The sequence below is a fragment of the Ranitomeya variabilis genome, chromosome 4 (assembly GCF_051348905.1).
Source record: "Ranitomeya variabilis isolate aRanVar5 chromosome 4, aRanVar5.hap1, whole genome shotgun sequence".
Classification (NCBI taxonomy): domain Eukaryota; kingdom Metazoa; phylum Chordata; class Amphibia; order Anura; family Dendrobatidae; genus Ranitomeya; species Ranitomeya variabilis.
Window position 1 is genome coordinate 187,599,662 of NC_135235.1, and position 21,772 is coordinate 187,621,433.

At 42.2% G+C, this 21,772-nt stretch overlaps 1 protein-coding gene and 1 long non-coding RNA gene across 2 annotated transcripts in view; both read right to left on the reverse strand.

Annotated features, from left to right (window-relative positions):
• The window catches only part of CACNG6 (calcium voltage-gated channel auxiliary subunit gamma 6), a 274,765-nt gene that overhangs the window by 176,210 nt on the left and 76,783 nt on the right, over positions 1-21,772 (reverse strand). The window lies entirely within an intron of this gene.
• LOC143770149 (uncharacterized) overlaps positions 18,159-21,772 on the reverse strand; it is a 75,834-nt gene continuing 72,220 nt past the window's right edge. The window contains exon 3 of the long non-coding RNA XR_013214557.1: positions 18,159-18,348. This is a non-coding gene — a long non-coding RNA (uncharacterized LOC143770149). The remainder of the gene's footprint in view (positions 18,349-21,772) is intronic.

Here is a 21,772-nt window from a genome sequence, read left to right on the forward strand (position 1 = left end):
CCAGCGATGTCAGCGGGTGATCAAGCGACGAAAGAAAGTTCCAAACGATCTGCTACGACGTACGATTCTCAGCAGGGTGTCTGATCGCAGTAGCGTGTCAGACACAGCGATATCGTAACGATATCACTAGAACGTCACGAATCGTAACGTCGTAGCGATGGAAATTTCAATGTGTGACGGTACCCTAAGGGCCTCTTAACTTTATGAGTTAAGGGTACATGCTCACACTGTCAGTCAGCAGCAAGCATAATAGTATTCTCTAGCTAAAACAAGTTACTTATTACCTATCTGCAGTAAGATTAAGAATCCATTCACTGATCAGTGGTCATTCCACAGCTGGGAGCCACACCAATCAGCAGATCAAGAAGATATTATCCCTGATGGGCAGTATTTAATCTCTATTACAAAAATGGCTCAGATGCTCAAGCCCAGCTCCATCACTTTTCTAAGAGGCTGCTGGAAATAGCGCAGTGGACAACAGCCCCATAGCAAATGAATGGCTCAATTCTTGAGCATAATCCCATGAATCAACAAGACATCTCCGATCCCAAGGACAACCACTCTGGATAATGCTGAATAACCACTTTAAGCAATAACAAGATGTACGATGATTGCTGAAACTGAGACCATTGTATCATGTGGAAGATGGATATGGTTTGTAATCTGTCACTGCATGTTTATATAATCTCAGCCTACACATATGCTCATGTGGGAGTAAAGTGGGGCACACTACTGCACAAGGGGTCCTGTTGTGAATTTGTTTTTTGGCTCCCTCTAGTGGTTACTAGTGATTTGACTCTGGGTATGTCAGTCATCCCTTGTATGCTCACCTGGGCCGTTAGTTCAGGGGTGTTGCTATATAAGCTCCCTGGACCTTCAGTTCAATGCCTGGCAACGTTGTAATCAGAGCTAATCTGTTGTGCTCTTGTCTACTGATCCTGGTTCCTGCTAGATTAAGCTAAGTCTGCTATCTTGCTTTTTGTTATTTGTTTTTGTTTGCATTTTTGTCCAGCTTGTACTTAATCTGTATCCTGTCCTTGCTGGAAGCTCTAGGGAGCTGGTGTTCTCCCCCCGGGCCGTTAGACGGTTCGGGGGTTCTTGAATTTCCAGCGTGGATGTTTGATAGGGTTTTTGTTGACCATATAAGTTATCTTACTACATTCTGCTATTAGTAAGCGGGCCTCTCTTTGCTAAACCAAGTTCATTTCTATGTTTGTCATTTCCTCTTACCTCACCGTTATTATTTGTGGGGGGCTTGTATCCTACTTTTGGGGTCCTTTCTCTGGAGGCAAGAGAGGTCTTTGTTTTCCTCTTCTAGGGGTAGTTAGTTCTCCGGCTGGCGCGAGACATCTAGCGACCAACATAGGCATGTTCCCCGGCTACTTCTAGTGTTGGCGTTAGGAGTAGATATATGGTCAACCCAGTTACCACTGCCCTATGAGCCGGATTTTTGTACTTCGCAGACTTACCTATTTCTCTGAGACCCTCGCCATTGGGGTCATAACAGTTTGCCAGGCCAGTATTAAATGTTAAATGCATTGCAGAAGCGGGATTATAAGAAAGAAAATTCTGAGTTTTTTTTTTTCCTCTCTCTCATTTTTTTTTCTTTTCCCCTTTACCTCTGAGTGGCTCAAGCTTGCTGTAGACATGAATGTCCAGACCTTGATTACAAGTGTGGACCAGCTTGCTGCTCGTGTGCAGGGCATACAAGATTATGTTACCAGAAATCCTATGTCAGAACCTAAGATACCGATTCCTGAATTGTTTTTCGGAGACCGATTTAAGTTTAGAAATTTCAGGAATAATTGTAAATTATTTTTGTCCCTGAGACCCTGTTCATCTGGAGACTCCGCTCAGCAAGTGAAAATTGTTATTTCTTTTTTACGGGGCGACCCTCAGGATTGGGCCTTCTCGCTGGCGCCAGGAGTTCCGGCATTGGCGGATATTGATGCGTTTTTTCTGGCGCTCGGTTTACTTTATGAGGAACCCAGTCTTGAGATTCAGGCAGAAAAAGCCTTGCTGGCTATGTCTCAGTGCCAGGACGAGGCTGAAGTGTATTGCCAAAAATTTCGGAAATGGTCCGTGCTGACTCAGTGGAACGAGTGTGCACTGGCCGCAAATTTTAGAAATGGCCTTTCTGAAGCCATTAAGAATGTGATGGTGGGTTTCCCTATTCCCACAGGTCTAAATGATTCCATGGCCCTGGCTATTCAAATTGACCGGCGGTTGCGGGAGCGCAAAACCGCAAATTCCCTTATGGTGTTGTCTGAACAGGCACCTGATTTAAGGCAATGTGATAGAAAAACCGCAAATTCACCTATGGTGCTGTCTGAACAAACACCTGATTTAATGCAATGTGATAGAATCCTGACTAGAAATGAGCGGAAAATTCATAGACGCCAGAATGGCTTGTGTTACTACTGTGGTGATTCTGCACATGTTATCTCAGCATGCTCTAAACGTCTAACTAAGGTTGTTAGTCCTGTCACCGTTGGTAATTTGCAACCTAAATTTATTCTATCTGTAACTTTGATTTGTTCACTGTCATCTTATCCTGCCATGGCGTTTGTAGATTCAGGTGCTGCCCTGAGTCTTATGGATCTGTCATTTGCCAAGCGCTGTGGTTTTGTTCTTGAGCCATTAGAAAATCCTATCCCTCTTAGAGGTATTGATGCTACGCCGTTGGCAGAAAATAAACCGCAGTTTTGGACACAGGTTACCATGTGTATGACTCCTGAACATCGGGAGGTTATACGTTTTCTTGTTTTGCATAAAATGCATGATTTGGTTGTTTTGGGGTTGCCATGGTTGCAGACCCATAATCCAGTCTTGGATTGGAAGGCCATGTCAGTGTCAAGTTGGGGATGCCGTGGAAATCATGGGGATTCCCTGCCCGTGTCTATTGCTTCTTCTACGCCTTCGGAAGTTCCGGAGTATTTGTCTGATTATCAGGATGTTTTCAGCGAGTCCAGGTCCAGTGCACTGCCTCCTCATAGGGAGTGTGACTGCGCAATAGAGTTGATTCCAGGCAGTAAGTTTCCTAAGGGAAGATTATTTAACCTGTCGGTACCTGAACATACCGCTATGCGTTCATATATTAGAGAGTCTCTGGAGAAGGGGCATATTCGTCCGTCTTCTTCCCCTCTTGGTGCGGGATTCTTTTTTGTGGCCAAAAAGGACGGATCTTTGAGGCCTTGTATTGACTATCGGCTCTTAAATAAGATCACTGTCAAATTTCAGTATCCTTTGCCGCTGTTGTCAGACTTGTTTGCCCGGATTAAAGGTGCCAAGTGGTTCACCAAGATAGATCTTCGTGGTGCGTACAACCTTGTGCGCATTAAGCAAGGAGATGAATGGAAAACCGCATTCAATACGCCCGAAGGTCATTTTGAGTACTTGGTGATGCCTTTTGGGCTCTCTAATGCGCCTTCAGTTTTTCAGTCCTTTATGCATGACATTTTCCGGAAGTATCTGGATAAATTTTTGATCGTTTATCTGGACGATATTCTGGTTTTTTCTGATGATTGGGACTCGCATGTAGAACAGGTCAGGATGGTTTTCAAGATTTTGCGTGAAAATTCTTTGTTTGTTAAAGGCTCAAAGTGTCTCTTTGGTGTACAGAAGGTTCCCTTTTTAGGGTTCATTTTTTCCCCTTCTGCTGTGGAGATGGACCCAGTCAAGGTCCGAGCTATTCATGATTGGACTCAGCCCTCGTCAGTTAAGAGTCTTCAGAAGTTCTTGGGTTTTGCTAACTTTTACCGTCGTTTTATCGCTAATTTTTCTAGCGTTGTTAAACCTTTGACGGATATGACCAAGAAAGGCTCTGATGTAGCTAACTGGGCTCCTGCTGCCGTGGAGGCTTTCCAGGAGTTGAAACGCCGGTTTACTTCGGCGCCTGTTTTGTGCCAGCCTGATGTCTCACTGCCCTTTCAGGTTGAGGTGGATGCTTCGGAGATTGGGGCAGGGGCCGTTTTGTCTCAGAGAGGTCCTGGTTGCTCTACTATGAGACCTTGTGCCTTTTTCTCTATGAAGTTTTCGCCTGCAGAGCGAAATTATGATGTGGGCAATCGGGAGTTGTTGGCCATGAAGTGGGCATTTGAGGAGTGGCGTCATTGGCTCGAGGGTGCTAAGCATCGTGTGGTGGTTTTGACTGATCACAAAAATCTGATGTATCTCGAGTCTGCTAAACGCCTGAATCCTAGGCAGGCCCGCTGGTCATTGTTTTTCTCCCGTTTTGACTTTTTGGTCTCGTATTTACCAGGTTCGAAGAATGTGAAGGCCGATGCTCTGTCTAGGAGCTTTGTGCCTGATGCTCCTGGAGTCGCTGAACCTGTGGGTATTCTTAGGGAAGGAGTTATCTTGTCAGCTATTTCTCCGGATCTGCGACGTGTGTTGCAGAGATTTCAGGCTGGTAGGCCTGACTCTTGTCCACCTGACAGATTGTTTGTGCCTGCTAGGTGGACCAGTAGAGTCATTTCCGAGGTTCATTCCTCGGTGTTGGCAGGGCACCCGGGAATTTTTGGCACCAGGGATCTGGTGGCCAGGTCCTTTTGGTGGCCGTCCTTGTCAAGGGATGTGCGGTCTTTTGTGCAGTCCTGTGGGACTTGTGCTCGAGCTAAGCCTTGCTGTTCTCGTGCCAGCGGGTTGCTCTTGCCCTTGCCTGTCCCAAAGAGACCTTGGACACACATCTCTATGGATTTCATTTCTGATCTTCCAGTGTCTCGGGGCATGTCTGTCATCTGGGTGATATGTGATCGTTTCTCCAAGATGGTCCATTTGGTTCCTTTGCCTAAGCTGCCTTCCTCTTCCGATCTGGTTCCTGTGTTCCTCCAGAACGTGGTCCGTTTACATGGCATTCCTGAGAATATTGTGTCGGACAGAGGATCCCAGTTTGTTTCCAGGTTCTGGCGATCCTTTTGTGGTAGGATGGGCATTGATTTGTCGTTTTCGTCCGCTTTTCATCCACAGACTAATGGACAAACGGAGCGAACTAATCAGACTCTGGAGGCTTATTTGAGGTGTTTTGTCTCTTCTGATCAGGATGATTGGGTGACCTTCTTGCCGTTGGCTGAATTTGCCCTTAATAATCGGGCTAGTTCCGCCACCTTGGTTTCGCCATTTTTCTGCAACTCTGGTTTCCATCCTCGTTTTTCCTCGGGACATGTGGAGCCTTCTGACTGTCCTGGGGTGGATTCTGTGGTAGATAGGTTGCAGCAGATCTGGAATCATGTGGTGGACAACTTGAAGTTGTCACAGGAGAAGGCTCAGCGTTTTGCCAACCGCCACCGCGGTGTGGGTCCCCGACTTCGTGTTGGGGATTTGGTATGGCTGTCTTCTCGATTTGTTCCTATGAAGGTCTCCTCTCCCAAATTTAAGCCTCGATTCATTGGTCCGTACAAGATATTGGAAATCCTTAATCCTGTGTCCTTTCGCCTGGATCTTCCGGTGTCGTTTGCCATTCACAACGTATTTCATAGGTCCTTGTTGCGGCGGTACGTTGTGCCTGTGGTTCCTTCTGCTGAGCCTCCTGCTCCGGTGTTGGTTGAGGGCGAGTTGGAGTACGTGGTGGAGAAGATCTTAGATTCTCGTCTCTCCAGGCGGAGGCTTCAGTACCTGGTCAAGTGGAAGGGCTATGGTCAGGAGGATAATTCCTGGGTGGTCGCCTCTGATGTGCATGCGGCCGATTTAGTTTGGGCCTTTCACGCCGCTCATCCTGATCGCCCTGGTGGTCTTGGTGAGGGTTCGGTGACCCCTCACTAAGGGGGGGGTACTGTTGTGAATTTGTTTTTTGGCTCCCTCTAGTGGTTACTAGTGATTTGACTCTGGGTATGTCAGTCATCCCTTGTATGCTCACCTGGGCCGTTAGTTCAGGGGTGTTGCTATATAAGCTCCCTGGACCTTCAGTTCAATGCCTGGCAACGTTGTAATCAGAGCTAATCTGTTGTGCTCTTGTCTACTGATCCTGGTTCCTGCTAGATTAAGCTAAGTCTGCTTTCTTGCTTTTTGTTATTTGTTTTTGTTTGCATTTTTGTCCAGCTTGTACTTAATCTGTATCCTGTCCTTGCTGGAAGCTCTAGGGAGCTGGTGTTCTCCCCCCGGGCCGTTAGACGGTTCGGGGGTTCTTGAATTTCCAGCGTGGATGTTTGATAGGGTTTTTGTTGACCATATAAGTTATCTTACTACATTCTGCTATTAGTAAGCGGGCCTCTCTTTGCTAAACCAAGTTCATTTCTATGTTTGTCATTTCCTCTTACCTCACCGTTATTATTTGTGGGGGGCTTGTATCCTACTTTTGGGGTCCTTTCTCTGGAGGCAAGAGAGGTCTTTGTTTTCCTCTTCTAGGGGTAGTTAGTTCTCCGGCTGGCGCGAGACATCTAGCGACCAACGTAGGCATGTTCCCCGGCTACTTCTAGTGTTGGCGTTAGGAGTAGATATATGGTCAACCCAGTTACCACTGCCCTATGAGCCGGATTTTTGTACTTCGCAGACTTACCTATTTCTCTGAGACCCTCGCCATTGGGGTCATAACAGGGTCCATCAGGGGGTTCATCTGTCACTCTTTTGGCCAGTTTGAAATTACAGTATGTACTGAAAAACATTCCAGAAGGTTGTTGTTTTTACTGGTACCATTTTGAAGTATATATTGTATAACAAAAATGCGTTTCATTGCATTTTGGGGAGAGGTAAGTTGACTTAAAAACAACAGTTCAAAGATTGACAGCAGCTTTGTACTTTTGTGTTAGAGCTGGCTCCTGACCTAGCACATGCTGATGCGTTCCATTTTTGGAAAATGTTTAAGTAGAGATTTATCAAGTCATTGAATGTTTATGACTAATTTCCACTCACATAAGGTCTCTCTACTGAAAAACATAGGGTCCAATTCATCAAGTCTGGCGTTGTTCATGCTGGTCTTGATGAGCTGGAGTCATATGTTCTTGACTCAAAAAGAGGTGCATGCACACTCAGTTTGGCAAGTGGCATGGACCTTCATGAGCTACAAGAGAAATCTCACTCCAGCCATGTACTGCACTGAGATTTCTGGCCTGGGGAATGTCACTGCTCAGAATAATTTAGACGAATTGTGATGACCCTGTCTCACCCCAGCTTTGCCCATTTTGGCAGAGTTCAGAGGAACTGGAGCGAAGATGCCAAAAGTTGCAAAATTTAGACACAACTTAAAGACCGATAGACTTACTATTGAGCACATGCACTGCTCTGTGTACTTGATAGAGCTTGTTTGACTGATTGGTAAAGGTCTCAGAACCTGGAGCCCCACCAATCAGTAACAGTGTGCAGTGCCTGTAATACATAAAAACTGTTTCAAAACATTAGTTACACTTTCAGTTAAATTAATGGAAGATATCTGTCTCCAAAGCTCAGGATTTCTGTGGCAGATTTGCATTTGAATTCAAAAACAAAATTTGTTCTGCTGCATTTTTTTTTTTTTAAATATCCACAGTTTTTCAGGTGCGTTAATAATTTGTGGACTAATAATTAGGTGGCATGGTGAATATTCCGAGTAAAGCATGGTTATGACCAGTTATGGCTAGATTTAGACATAAAACTGGATTAAATCCATGTTGGCTATATAGATTATTAACCCTTTTATGCCATCTTTTATATAGTTATCGCACCAGAGAATGAAAGTGTCAATGTTTCGATGTCAAGTAATGCTTATTAAATAAATTACATCACTCTACCCCAAGGCCATGATCAAGAGCTAGTATTAGGTTGGATGGCAACATTTGCGATCTCACACACACAGACACATACATGAATATTTTACATATAAAAGAACACAATGAAAAAAAAAAATTTTTTTAAGTGCTGTGTGTGAAACTAGGTGTAAAGGGCATTTTGCTGAAAAAGAAGCTCTATCTTCTCATCCGGTGAGATTGTGCAGTAAACAGTTTGGTATAATCATTTGCAGGATGTATTGCATCCGTTTTCCTGATAATAAGTCATTAATTAAAGCTGGGACATTCTGTGCGCCATGCAAGCATCTTTTGTTCTTCGTGGCAGGCTATCAAGGGACTATTGAAAATTGATTGAACAATTACTAATGCATGACTCTTCCCATAACAGAAACACAAAAAAGATGCACACAATATCAAGCAGTTAAACAATAATGTAATTGTAGTGTAAATACAAAAACTGAGAATAGTATTATTCAAGCTAAAACAGGTTAGGCTACCGTTTATCATCTTTTATTAAATCCTCACTAGTGATGAGTAGTGATGAGCGAGTGTGCTCGTTACTCGAGTTTTCCAAACATGATTAGATGTTCTCCGAGTATTTTGGGCGTGCTCGTAGATTATGTTTATGTCCCCACAGCTGCATGACTTGCAGCTGTTAGACAACCTGAACACATACAGGGATTGCCTGTTTGTTAGACAATCCCCACATGTATTCAGGCTTTCAAGCAGCTGTAAATCATGCAGCTTCGGCGACACAAACAAAATCTACGAGCACGCCCAAGATACTCTGAGAACACCCGAGCATGCTCGGAAATCTCGAGTAACGAGCACACTCGCTCATCACTAGTGATGAGCGAATGGGCTCGGATAACATGGGCTTGGGCATTATTAGAGTATCTTGGGCATGTAAGGATAATATATTCGAGTCCTTACGGCTGCATGTGTTGCGGCGTTAGACAGCCGCAACACAAGCGGGGATGGCAAACAAACAGGCAATCCCTGCATGCATCCACAGAGACTTGAATATATTATTTGAGCATGCGCAAGATGCTCTAATAGGACCAGAGTATGCTCGCTCATCACTAATCATCATCCATCTGTTATTTAGATTGTTGATATTTTCGTTGCTTTGCTTCTTCAGGGGTGGCATCATCAAGGTGGCAGGAGTATGAAAAAGAGTCACCGACTAATGGAGTGGCTGGACATGGTGAGACGCATGCATCACCAAGGAAGTCGGGAGATTTGCCATTACCCTTGTCATGTGACCCATGACTTTGAGATCACTCGAGACTCATGTGACCCGACATCACAAACCACATAAAGACACAGCTACAGCCAGGGATCCTGGGTCCAAGGCAAGCATACGTACTCCCCGGTCAGTCCATTTACAGAAAGGAAAACATCTATATTGTGATAGTGATGTTACATATTGCTTCCTCGGGTATCACAGCATAATCAATTGGAGAAAGAAGCCTGGTTTCATTTGCAAATGCAAATAAAAATGAATACATGGAGAAAAAATAAACAAAAAATGTAAGATGAAAAATATCTATAATATATAAGATTAAAAAACCCAGTTCCTTGGGCTGTTTAAGAGATATTTGTTCATCGATTAGTCGCATTCTCTTTTGGGCGTGGTACACCAACAACATTTTTTCGATCTGGCAGGGTTCGACATAGTCTCTTCACGAATTCATGACCATGGTAAATACAAATGATCATAATATTTATATCACTTGTCATTGTGATCCCATATGATTGATTTCCTTGATGTGCTAATGAAATCAGAATCCACTAATAATTTACAGACAGATATCTATCGGAAACCGACTTCTGCCAATACTGTACTTTATGCCTCCTCCTTGCATCCACGGTTCATGATTCATTCTATTCCCACCGGACAATTCCTTCGTCTGGGACAAATTTGTTTATAGGATTTTGAAAAACACACTATCAACCTAAAACAAAGATTCTATGCTCAAGGATATAGACAACGAATGGTGAAAGAGTACTTTTGGTATTGTTGCTACAGGTGGTATTGGCAGAACTATCGGTGCACTTGGCATGGTCACTACTATTGGTACATGTGATATAGTCAGTACTGTTGGCATAGTTGGCATTGTTAGTATTGCTAGTACTGTTGGCATAGCTGGTTTTATTAGCATTGTTTTGACTTCTGTTTTCAAATTATTGCAATATATTAAGAGGAAAAAACTTTGATTGAATTGCTTTTTAAGTCAGCTTGGCAATTTTCACATGGAGAAACATTGTCTATAGAACAGTTTTTCCCAGAGGAGCACTGCATGGCATATAAGTGTGTTTACACTAGATGGTTCTCTCTACAAGGAAAAAATGTCCTCCATAGACTCCCTGCCAAAAGTTTCTGGCAGCCAAATCTGACCTCTTGCTTTGCACTGATGAGTGGCAAATACCCCACAACATGTGTCTGCAAATGGAGTGTCTAGTTTGGCTCTTTAACCTAAGTCATGAGACAAGAGTCGTAAAAGAGTCAATATTTTAGGATGTAGCTTCCATCTGGTCAGATTGCCTTTGTGAACCCCAGACCAGAATTCACAATACCAGACAGTACAAGTAGGAACACCTTCAAATTTCTTCTTATAATTGCTATTGATGGCTTTTTAAAAACAAAACAGTACTATTTAAGTGAAAAAAGCAAGTTGCAGCCCTGCAAAGGGGTTAGCTGTGGAAGTTAGAGGACTCTTTGGTCTCTATTATAAGAGGGTGTCTATGATTGGGAGCAAAACTGGCGCGCCTTATCCCTTAATAGTACAGGGAGAAATTACAGGAATGTTCTGCACGCCAAAGGTTGGAGATGTCAATCATGTGGTGGCATGTAAAGGACAGTGTCACTTTAAAGCAATTTGCTAAATATTCATCATATTTGTGGTGAAAGTTGGAGCTATATTATGCAACCTTTCTACAGAACCATGCGTTGTATACAGGAGAAACCTGAACAACTAGAATATTAGCTATATCTGAATAGACAGAGACATCAATTTTATCATTTTCTTTCTGGTTATTTAGCCAAAAGATATAATCTAAATTATATTTTACCTACCTCTAGTCATGACTAACATCAAAAGAAGAGCAAGTTAAAAAAAAAGTGTTAATGTAACTTATGTAATATGAACTACTTTTATTTTCTTTGCACAATAGACTATTATAGTGCTCTAGAAAATTAAGAGTTTTTTTTCCCCAGGGATTACTATTAACATTGACCGTCTAATAATGGCCTCATGGACAAACCATAAGATGTAATGGACCACTTATATTCTTCTGTGAGGTCTCACTGTTACTACACATTGTATGTCTCAGATAGAGCATGCCATGTTTTTTTTAAGTTAAGGTTAAGCTAAGTTTTTTTAAGTTAAACATACAGAATCCAATAGAGAAAAAAAGTTGTTATACTGCACTAGGTTTCATAATAAGGATATATTCTTTTATAGTCCCTGTAATACAATGCCACACACAGCACCTTGGCTTCATACATGGTCTGCCTTTGGGTGTTAGTATTGACTTGAGCCATAGTGAGTGGATGTGCCATCATTGAGGCCTTAAGATTTGCTAAAAAAAAATTGAGTTTACTATTTTTGTGAAAATAGACAAAGAAGCTTAAGTGGGCAGCATGGATGATAATGCATGTAGCAGGAGTGCACAGGTAAGGGTGTATTTGGGATAAAAGGAGAAAAGAGATAAGAGATATATCCACAGAAATCTTGGCCCATCCAAGACTCACATTTTTATTATGCAATCAGAGAATATTGAAAAACAAGGACAAATCTCATTAAAAATATTTTAAATAGCAAAAATAGCAAATGATTCACTTGAATGGGGGGCCCAAACATGCAGGGTTTGCCACATTGTCATCTGCATGAGAGCGTGGCAAACACCACTTCTGATCAGCAGTAAAATCATTACCGCTGGTCAGACAGCCGCGGTTCCCTCGCTGTCAAATGACAGTGTGAGCCTGCAGTTGTGATCGGAGGTATAAAGTTTACCTCCGGTCACTGGCATCAGTTGACGGGACTACTTCTTCCATCAGCCTATGCCTGCTGCTGCTAACGGCTAATGGGAGTATTCATCAGCCAGCGCCTGCGATCTAAATACATAATGTAAAAAAAAAAGACGTGAGTTTTGCTGTATTTTTCATAACCAGCCAGGCAAAACTGACAGCAGGGGGTCTGGATATCAAGAAAAGAGGGGGTCACCATGCTGTTTTTTAAATAAATAATTTTAAATAATGGCATGGGCTCCCCCCAGTTTTGACAACAAGCCTTGCTTAAGCAGACAGCTGGGGGCTGGTGTTTTCAGGCTATTAAGGAGCCATTGATATTTTTCCCTCCCAGCTAAAAACAGCAGCCCACATTCGCCCTGAAAAGGCACATCTATTAGAAGCACCAATTCTGGTGCTTTGCCCTGTAGTGGTGGCAAGTGGGTTTCATAGGTTCATATTTGTGGTGTTGATGTCACCTTTGTATTGTCTGGTGACATCAAGCCCATGGCTTAGTAATGGAGAGGCGTCTATAAGACACCTGTCCATTACTAATCCTATAGTTGTATTGTAAAGAAACACACAGCCAAAATAAAGTCCTATAATTGAAAGAATGACACAGACTCCTTTAATGAATCTAAATTAATCCATGCCCATGTAATCACCCATTGAAGCCATCGTCTCCAGTAATAAAGCAAAAATAAAAATCAACCATATCCCTCACTTGTCCATCTGTTCAGTGCAGTAATCCATGTCTGGGGATAAACAGTTTTCAACCTGGATGGTGCCAAGATGCCACTGGGAGAATGAGCTGCTGCGAGGACAGCATCAGTGACTAGCGGTGACATCATCGAGGTTACCACAGGTCACTGAGGCTGCATTCCCAGCTGAGCCCCTGAACTGCGATGATCTCAGTGAGATCCCTGCTAACACAGTGAGAAAAAGCCTCACGGTGCAGCAAAGAGTTCACTAGAAGAAATTCCTCACAGTGAAATGCGGTGAACTCTCTGAGCACAGTGGATCTCACCTAGGCCCCCGCAGTTCAGGGGCCCAGCTGGGAATGTAGACTTAATGACCTGCGGTAACCTTAATTAAGTCACCACTGCTCACTGATGCTGCGCTCGCAGCAGATCACTCATTGGTTGTTCTAAGCATGGACAGTCACATCTTGTCAACGTAATGGTTGAAACCTGTTTATACCCAGACATGAATTACTATGTGGGACAGAATGATGGACATGTGAGGGATATGGTTGTTTTTTGTTTTGTTTTAATTACAGGAGTCGAGTTGATGTCACCGCACAATATAAAGGTGACATCAACCCCCATAAATATGAACCCCACTTGCCACCGATACAGGGCAAGTGGGGAGAGCCAGGCAAAGCACTAAAATTGGTGCATCTAATAGATGTGTTTTTTCTGGGTGGCTGCAGGCTGCTGATTTTAGGCTTGGGGTCAATATCAATGGCCACTTAACAGCCTGACAATACCAGCCCCCAGCTGACTGTTTTAGAAAGGCAGATTGCCAAAAATAGGGGGACTTCACATCATTTTTTTTTTCAAATTATTTATTTAAATAATTTAAAAAGACAATGTGAGGACCCCTCTATTTTGATAACTAACCTTGCTAACGCTGACAGCTGAGGGTTGCAGCCCTTAGCTGTCAGTTTTGCCTGGCTGGTTAGTAAAAATACAGGGGAACTCACCTGTTTTTTTCTTTTAATTGTTTGTTGAGAGCACATGCCCTGGCTGATGAATACTCCCACCAGCTGCTCCTGTTCTTGCTGTTATTAGCGGCAGCAAGCGTAGGCCGATGGGAGCAGTAGTCCCATCAGCCGACGAAAGTGACCGGAGGTAAACTTTATACCTCCGACCATAGCTGCGGACTCACACTGTCATTACCACTGGTCATAAGCAGTGTTTGCTGCGCTGTCATGCACATGACAGCATGAGAAACACCTTGTGTTCGGGGGGCTGAACCTGAACAGTAACACAGTCTTCCTGATGAAGTTAGTGTTCTATGTCCATGCCCGAACAGTAGGTGTTCGGTACGGACACCGAACTTTACTGTTTGGTTCGCCCATCTCTAGTTGAGAACAATAAAACATAAAAATGATCAATGTAAATCAAAATCAATATCCCATGGGGGTCTGGATTTGAGTTCACACTCAAAATCAAAGTGGAAAATCAAATTACAGGAAGATTCAACTTCGGTGAAAATGCCTCAAGACAAGGAAATCATGCTCAGTAGTGTAAATGCTCTCACCACTAAAGGTACAGTAGCATGAGGTAGTGTCTGCAACCCACACAAGTTGCTCAGGTAGTGCAGCTCATCCATGGTGGCACATCAGTTCAAGTTATGGCAAGAAGGGTAGCTGTGTCTTTCAGCACACTGTCCATAGCATGGAGCAGATACCTGGAAACAGGCCAGTACACCATATGATATTGCCTTCAGTTATATCTAGGATGTGGTATTTTAAAGTTGTGTTCCCTATATTTTTTGAGCAGTGTATATTTTGTGATTATTTCATGTTATATTCTTTGATGCCTAATATCAGTATACGGATTTGCATATTTATTAGTCCATATTTTTGGACATAAAATGTGGGTATTATTACCATTTTTTAGCTTTATTATATGCTAAAATAGAAATTTTTTGGCTTCTTTTGCTAAATTAAATGTTTTTAATGAGAATTTTCTTGTTCAATATTCTTTTATTGTATAATAAAAAAAATGTATTGTTTGAGGTGCCAAGGATTTTTGTCAGTGTATTTCTTTTTTCCTTTCATTACACATGTTTGATAAAAATTCCTGGACTCTCCTGATTCTTCTATTGGTTACCATTTTGCACAGTGTCGTTTCATTGCTGAGATAATCACATTTGTTGTTTTTGGAATGCATTATGTGAAATCTCTGTTTGTGTTTAAATTGGGCATTTCTTCAGATTCTTCTCTAGGGTAGGCTCTTTCACCCCTTTTATACACTGTGAATTGTAGCTTGGTAGTGTCTGAGATTTCTAGATATACTGCTAAGCTGTTATGGGCAACAGCTTGGAGGGAGAAATGAAAGTGTATGCCCCCAGAGAAAACGCTGAAGAAACCCCCAAGTGCATTACAACCAGAGATTTCACATACTGTGCTGCAAAACAAACAAATGTGAATATCTCTATAATGGAGCAAAATGCAAAAGAGTGAAAGAATTAGGGGAGATTATGGACTTTTACAATGTAAAATTTTAAGCACATGACAAAACTGTTGCTAACTAGGAGACAACATTCTCACCCATTTTTGACCATCATTGGCTATTTAATTGTAACAGCCACATCTACTAATATAAATACCAGTTTGGTCAACCACTAAGCAAAATGGATTCTTGTCCTTCTCCATCTAATAATAATAATAATAATCTTATTTATATAGCGTCAACATATTCCACACTCCTTTACAAATTATAGAGGGGATTTGTACAGACAATAGACATTACAGCATAACAAAAATCACAGTTCAAAACAGATACCAACAGGAGTGAGGGCCCTGCTCGCAAGCTTACAAACTATGAGGAAAAAGGGGAGACACGAGAGGTGGATGGTAGCAATTGCTTTCGTTGTTCGGACCAGCCATAGTGTAAGGATCGAGTGTTCATGTAAAGATGCATGAACCAGTTAACAGCCTAAGTATGTAGCAGTACAGACACAGAGGGATATTAACTGCATAAATTGCATGAGAACATGATGCGAGGAACCTGATTTTGGTTTAACTTATATGAATGGGCCACACAGGGATAATTAGGTTAATGCGTTCATGCGGTAGGTTAGTCTGAACAAATGCATTTTTAGGGCACGCTTAAAACTGTGGGGATTAATCATATTATCCTGGGTAGTGCATTCCAAAGAATTGGTGAAGCACGTGAAAAGTCTTGGAGACGGGAGTGGGAGGTTCTGATTATTGAGGATGCTAACCTCAGGTCATTAGCAGAACAGAGAGCACGGGTAGGGTGGTAGGCTGAGACCAGGGAGGATATGTAGGGTGGTGCTGAGCCATGGAGTGCTTTGTGAATGAGGGTAATAGTTTTGCACTGGATTCTGGAGTGGATGGGTAGCCAGTGTAATGACTGGCACAGAGTAGAGGCATCGGTGTAATGGTTGGTGAGGAATATAATCCTGGCAGCTGCATTCAGTACAGTTTGGAGCGGGAAGAGTTTGGTAAGAGGGAGGCCGGTTAGGAGAGAGTTACAATAGTCCAGACAAGAATGAATAAGTGAAACAGTAAGTTTTTGCAGAGTCTAAAGAAAGAAAAGGGCGAATTCTAGAAATGTTTTTGAGATGCAGATAAGAAGAGCGAGCCAATGATCGGATGTGGGGGGTGAAGGAAAGCTCGGAATCAAGTATTACCCTAAGGCAGTGGGCATGTTGCTTGGGAGTAATGGTGGAACCACCACACACGGAGATGGCAATGTCAGGCAACGGTAGGTTAGTAGAGGGAGAGAACATGAGGAATTCAGTTTTTGACAGGTTCAGTTTCAGATAGAGGGAGGACATGATGTTAGAGACAGCGGTAAGACAATCACTGGTGTTTTCTAAAAAGGCAGGCATGAGATCAGGAGAAGAAGTGTATAATTGTGTGTCATCAGCATTGAGATGGTACTGGAACCCAAATCTACTGATTGTTTGTCCAATAGGGGCACTATACAAAGAGAAGAGGAGGGGGCCTAGGACTGATCCTTGAGGAACCCCAACAGTAAAGGGAAGGTGAGAGGAGGAGGAACCAGCAAAAGATACAGTGAAGGAGCGATCATAGAGATAGGAGGAGAACCAGGAGAGAACGGTGTCCTTGAGGCCAATGGAGCGGAGCATAGTGAGGAGGAGCTGATGGTCCACAGTGTCGAATTCTGTGGAGAGATCCAAGAGATTTAGCATGGCGTAGTGACCATTAGATATAGCTGTTAGTAGATCATTAGAGACTTTAGTGAGGGCAGTTTCAGTAGAGTGTAAAGAGCAGAAACCAGATTGAAGAGAGTCGAGAAGAGAGTTATCTGAGAGATAGCGGGTAAGACGGGAGTGGACCAGCAATTCGAAGAGTTTAGAGATGAAGGGAAGACTAGAGACAGGTCTATAACTAGCGGCACAGTTTTGATCGAGGGATGGTTTTTTAGTGCTAATACTAGCAAGATGGTCTGGAAATTGTATATGCTAGTAACATTGACTTTATAAACTGCCAGCTGCTTCCTAGTTTGGACTCCATCCATGAAATCGATGGAATAAATACCGGTAAACATCACGGTCTTTGTTTAAATGGCTGATAAGCTGAAAAACCTCTAGTTATAGTAATAAACATTTATTTCAATAAATCATGGAGATCAGGCTTGACCGCTGTGGTCAGAACACAGAACCACATAAAACCAAGCTCTTCAATAGGCAATATATAAACCTGTCAAATACATTGAAAATGAAATAAATAATTGCTGCTTATTTATCAAGTATCCTTTGTAACTCACAACGAGGGAAAAGTAAAATTGCTGAATTTAAACTCTCAACATGGACTCTTTACAATCATTATTCCCACAATGTAAAGAGTGGATGAAAATGAAAGGAGATGGTTGGGAAACCTGCTGTGTTAGGTATAAGGATTATGGATTTGATGCTTAATTGTGAAAGCAGTAAAAGTTTATTGGAGTTTATATGAGAAAACAATAAGGCTACAAAGCAGCGCAAGACCACTGAACATATATCTGTAGGCGTGAATGCGCCTTTATTGCCATGTAGGATATGTACAGCTCCTAATAATTGCTCTCATAAATCTTGATGATCACAGTAAAGTAGAACCTCCAGTGGTGCTTCAAGATGAATTGCTAGAAAATTAGGCTCACTAATCTCAAATCTCCTCTCCTTTATACATTGCATTTTTTTAACTTTTTGGCAGCGTTTTCCTTGGCTGTATTCGGAACAACAAATTGTAAAAAAGGAAATCCAGTGTGTCGTTGGTTTTCTAATAAAAGAGCATCCATTTAAAATTTGGCAATATGAATTATTTCTATGGCTATATCTATGTCTAGCCAATGTTTACCAAAACCATAAGGTCCTTTACATGGTTTCCTTCTGTAAGCTAGGTTTGACTTGGGTGTCAGCACTGAGGAAGTAAAGAAAGTTTAAAAAAATAATGGATTGCATGGGTTTTTATAGAACACATTGTGATCCTTGGTCATGCTTTGCTTTCCGTGTTACATCATTGGAGTAAAATTAAGCATAAACATTGAATTTCTCCAATGAAGGCAACTGATTGTTGCTTTTAGCGTCTGGATCACCAAGAAATATCTTATGGCAGGAAACCTGGCAAGTTTGGATACATTTGACAAAGCTGCATAAGTTTTTTATTTAGATAAAAAAAATCTGTCACCAAATATTTGGCCTTCTTATTTATTACTGAATTTAGTGTAAAGCTCACATGTCACGACTCTGTTGTTGGGGTTCCCGGTACCTAATGCTAGGGATGCCCTTGCTCGCCCTGCTACCTGGATCAATTCTGATGGTGAAGATGCCGGGGCCACTTATCTTGCCTTTGCTTCTGAATCCGCACTCAGTCTGTACCCTTCCCCCACCCAGGGAAGAGCGTAGTAGTAGTGAACCTTAATACATCAACGAGACCTACAAGGTAATGCGAACAAGGATAACAAAATTACCAATCATGCAATATACTCATCCATATAACTGAGGAATGCATCGGGGAGTGGAGGATGGGGTTAAACCAAAGTAAGAGAAGAAAGGGAATTATCACACACTCAAAACCTAGCAACAGTCACAGATAAATCCACCAAATGCCTTTTCCAATGATAATCAACAACAACCTCCAGCCATGCAGCATAAGCTATCTGACAATGAGTGCTAGGCAAGACCCAGTTTATATAGGAGATGGGAGTGACTAACAGTGCACATCTGAGAGCCTTCATGCAGGAAAGCTTCTAGAAGCTTTCAGCTGAGCAGACTAAACCCTGCAATTCTAAAATAAATGTACACCATTAAATATGTAGGTGAAGTGCTTGTGATCAGTGCAGGATACTCATAAATTCAGATATTTTAAGAAAAGTAATAACCACTACTCCTCTACATGAGAGCAACTAACCATCATGGCTCCAGCAATTGATATCTATAGCATAATTAGTCACAGTGAAAGCAGCTGTGAGTGGGTCTCCTGATGAAGTTTTGACTAAGCGTGCATTGACTGACACTATTGTTTGTAAGTACTTCATTTCCTGAAGCCCTCCCGGCTTGATTTCATGACATCGTGATTTCTCCAGTGTCTTTGATTGTCTCAGCCTAGAGACCCTTTCTGCCGGTCCCTATGGTGCCTGGTTTTATCCAGCCACCTTGTGTTAGGTCATAGCAGTGCTTAATTTGTGCATTTATTATGTGGACTCCATTTTTCTGTACTTACCTATCACTTTTTCCAGGTATATTTCCTGCAGTTTTATATGGCTGAATTATCTATCATGATGCACTGTGCACTTTAGTTGGTCAGTCTCCATGCTTCCAGCACTTTGCGTAGTAGTCTGTTTTTTAATCTGTTTTTGTATTTTAATTCAACTTTAATAAATATTATTTTAGAATTATACTCAGTGAGCTTTCTTGCTCTTTTTGTGAGTCATTACAAGGAAGCAATATAGCAGTCAACTTTCATTGACCATTGTGATAGCTCTTTTAGATTAAGCCTACATCCCCAACACTACAGGTGACTATGTTTTCCAGGGTTACACCATATATGTCAGACAATCAGGCTTTTTAGCTCTGGCATGACTTTTTATTTTGGTGAAGATAGTGCCCACAAGTGAAGACATTTTGAATCCGGTGTGTTCCGTGTTCCTTCAGAAAAAGGCACGCCATTGACTTATTTGGTAACTTATGTCTTACAACTAATAGTAGAGTTGTTATACCGGCTAATCAGATCACAGCTTTAATTGTTCTTAATCAGGTTAGTGAGAGCAGTCTTTGCGCATTTTACGCGTTTTTGTCATGCGGGTACTGGGTAGACTACGGCTGATTACCCGGGCCCCTGCGATATCCCTCTGACTAGGGAAAACCCTGTCTGTCCCTCTCCCAGAATTTACACTGATGGTGTGCTTGTCTGGGCCACCAGGCCTGACCCTGACTCCTGTTTCAGTCCTATGCTGAAACCTCCACCCGCCACCCAGTGATAAGACCACACACCAACCCCTACAGAAAGCACAGACAGGGAAAACTAAAAACGCACCACCACGCAGACACACAGGAAAACACTATAATGTGCACAGGGCAAAACAAATACAAATATAGGAAGGAGAAATATGACAAAGGATAATACACCACCAGATACGATAATATTTCTCCAAGACCACCACTCCAGACCGAAATCACCAGGCACAAGACACAAGCTATAATCGGTGATGCCCAAAGTCCAGAATGACTATTTAAAGGCCACGGGCGTGACCCAGCCTACAACCTGATTACCAGCTAGATTAACCCCGAACAACCTGGATAAAGTCTAGCCGGCGCCACTGAGCGTATAGTGGACGAATGTGGAATTACTGCTGTCTGTCGGACGCCCTAGTGTGAATAACGTCCGACATGACAGTTTTGACCTTTTACACTGCGGAAAGATTGTCAGTTCTAGAAACAAGTGGTTATAATGTGGGTTAGTACTTTCTCATTACACCTTTGGCTGTTATAAAGTTTCAGGCCACTACAGAAGAAATATGACATTACATAATGCCCTTTTATAAAATAGAGCAAAAGTGGTAAGGGGCGTGGAAAAACCCACCTGATAACTTCATGAAAAGTTGTGGCATACCGTACACCCCAAATGTTACTCCAGTCTTTCCAGTCTCTGGAAGAACATTTCTGATGGAAGCACAATCTGTTTTGTAAGATTTGAGAACTCATTCATTGACACGCGCCTATTAATGAATTAGGCACATCTCATTCTATGATTCCCATCATTAAGACCAGTGTGCAGAACCCAAGTCTTAAAGAATCAGATCCAGAGTATTTCTGTATATAACAATCTGGCCTAAGTCATGCAGAGTAGGGCAGCTCTTCGCAGAAGACCGTTGTTATTGCAAAAACAAGTATGTGTACGAACATGTTGTATTTAGGTAAGCATTTAATACTTCTTGCCTTTGGGAGTTTTTTTTTAATTTAAAGTGTAGATATTTTTTCTTTCAGAAAAGGATCCGATTCATCAAAACATCTCCACCATAAATTTGGCATAAAAAAAAACTGAGACGTTGCAAGATGTTTGCGCAATTTGTAGTTGCACCAAAATTTTACAACTGACATTTTTAAATAGAAAAGCCTGAAGCACATTTCTGACCGGTCAGTTGATGCACATTGTCAAAACCATGGGTAGTATGAACGCTCCGGCATTTCAGAAAACTTTGCTTTGCTTTGAAAATCTAGCTGTGGACCATGGGAAAAGATGAGCTTCTCCCCGTACTGCTCTAGATGATTGACCGGTCTTTCTCAGTTGTGCACTTAATGCAGGATCTGTCAATCATCTGGGATGGTGCTGTTCGTAGCAAATTTCCCTTTAATTTGCCGTACCTTACTAACGCGTACCCTGACTCACGACTTCATGAATCAGCACCCAAAACTTTAAACACCTATTTTAAGACATTCATGGATTGTTTCCATACCGGATGCATTCCTTGCTGATTATTATTTTTATGCATATTGCCAATATTTTAGAGCTGACATATAAAGAAATATTGCAATTAGTGTTATCTGCATATGGGGACTGCTGCTATCATGGAAAGTGCTGAACCAGTGCAATCTAATGCTGCCACATTTCATGTCCTGCTATGTATCTGTCTCCATCCGAAGCACTTCCGTGTTCTGATGCCGGTGACGAACCCTCATGTCATGTGAGCTGTAATAATGCCAATTGTTTGCCCTGAAGAAAAGTTGTTTTGTGTCCTGGTTCCTGTGGATAAGTCTGATGACCATATATGGTATCGGCTGAATGGAATCCGACTGTTTTATTTGTGTCTCCATGGTAACTGGATGTCATGTTACCGTTCAGTTGGACTGTGCTTGTTCA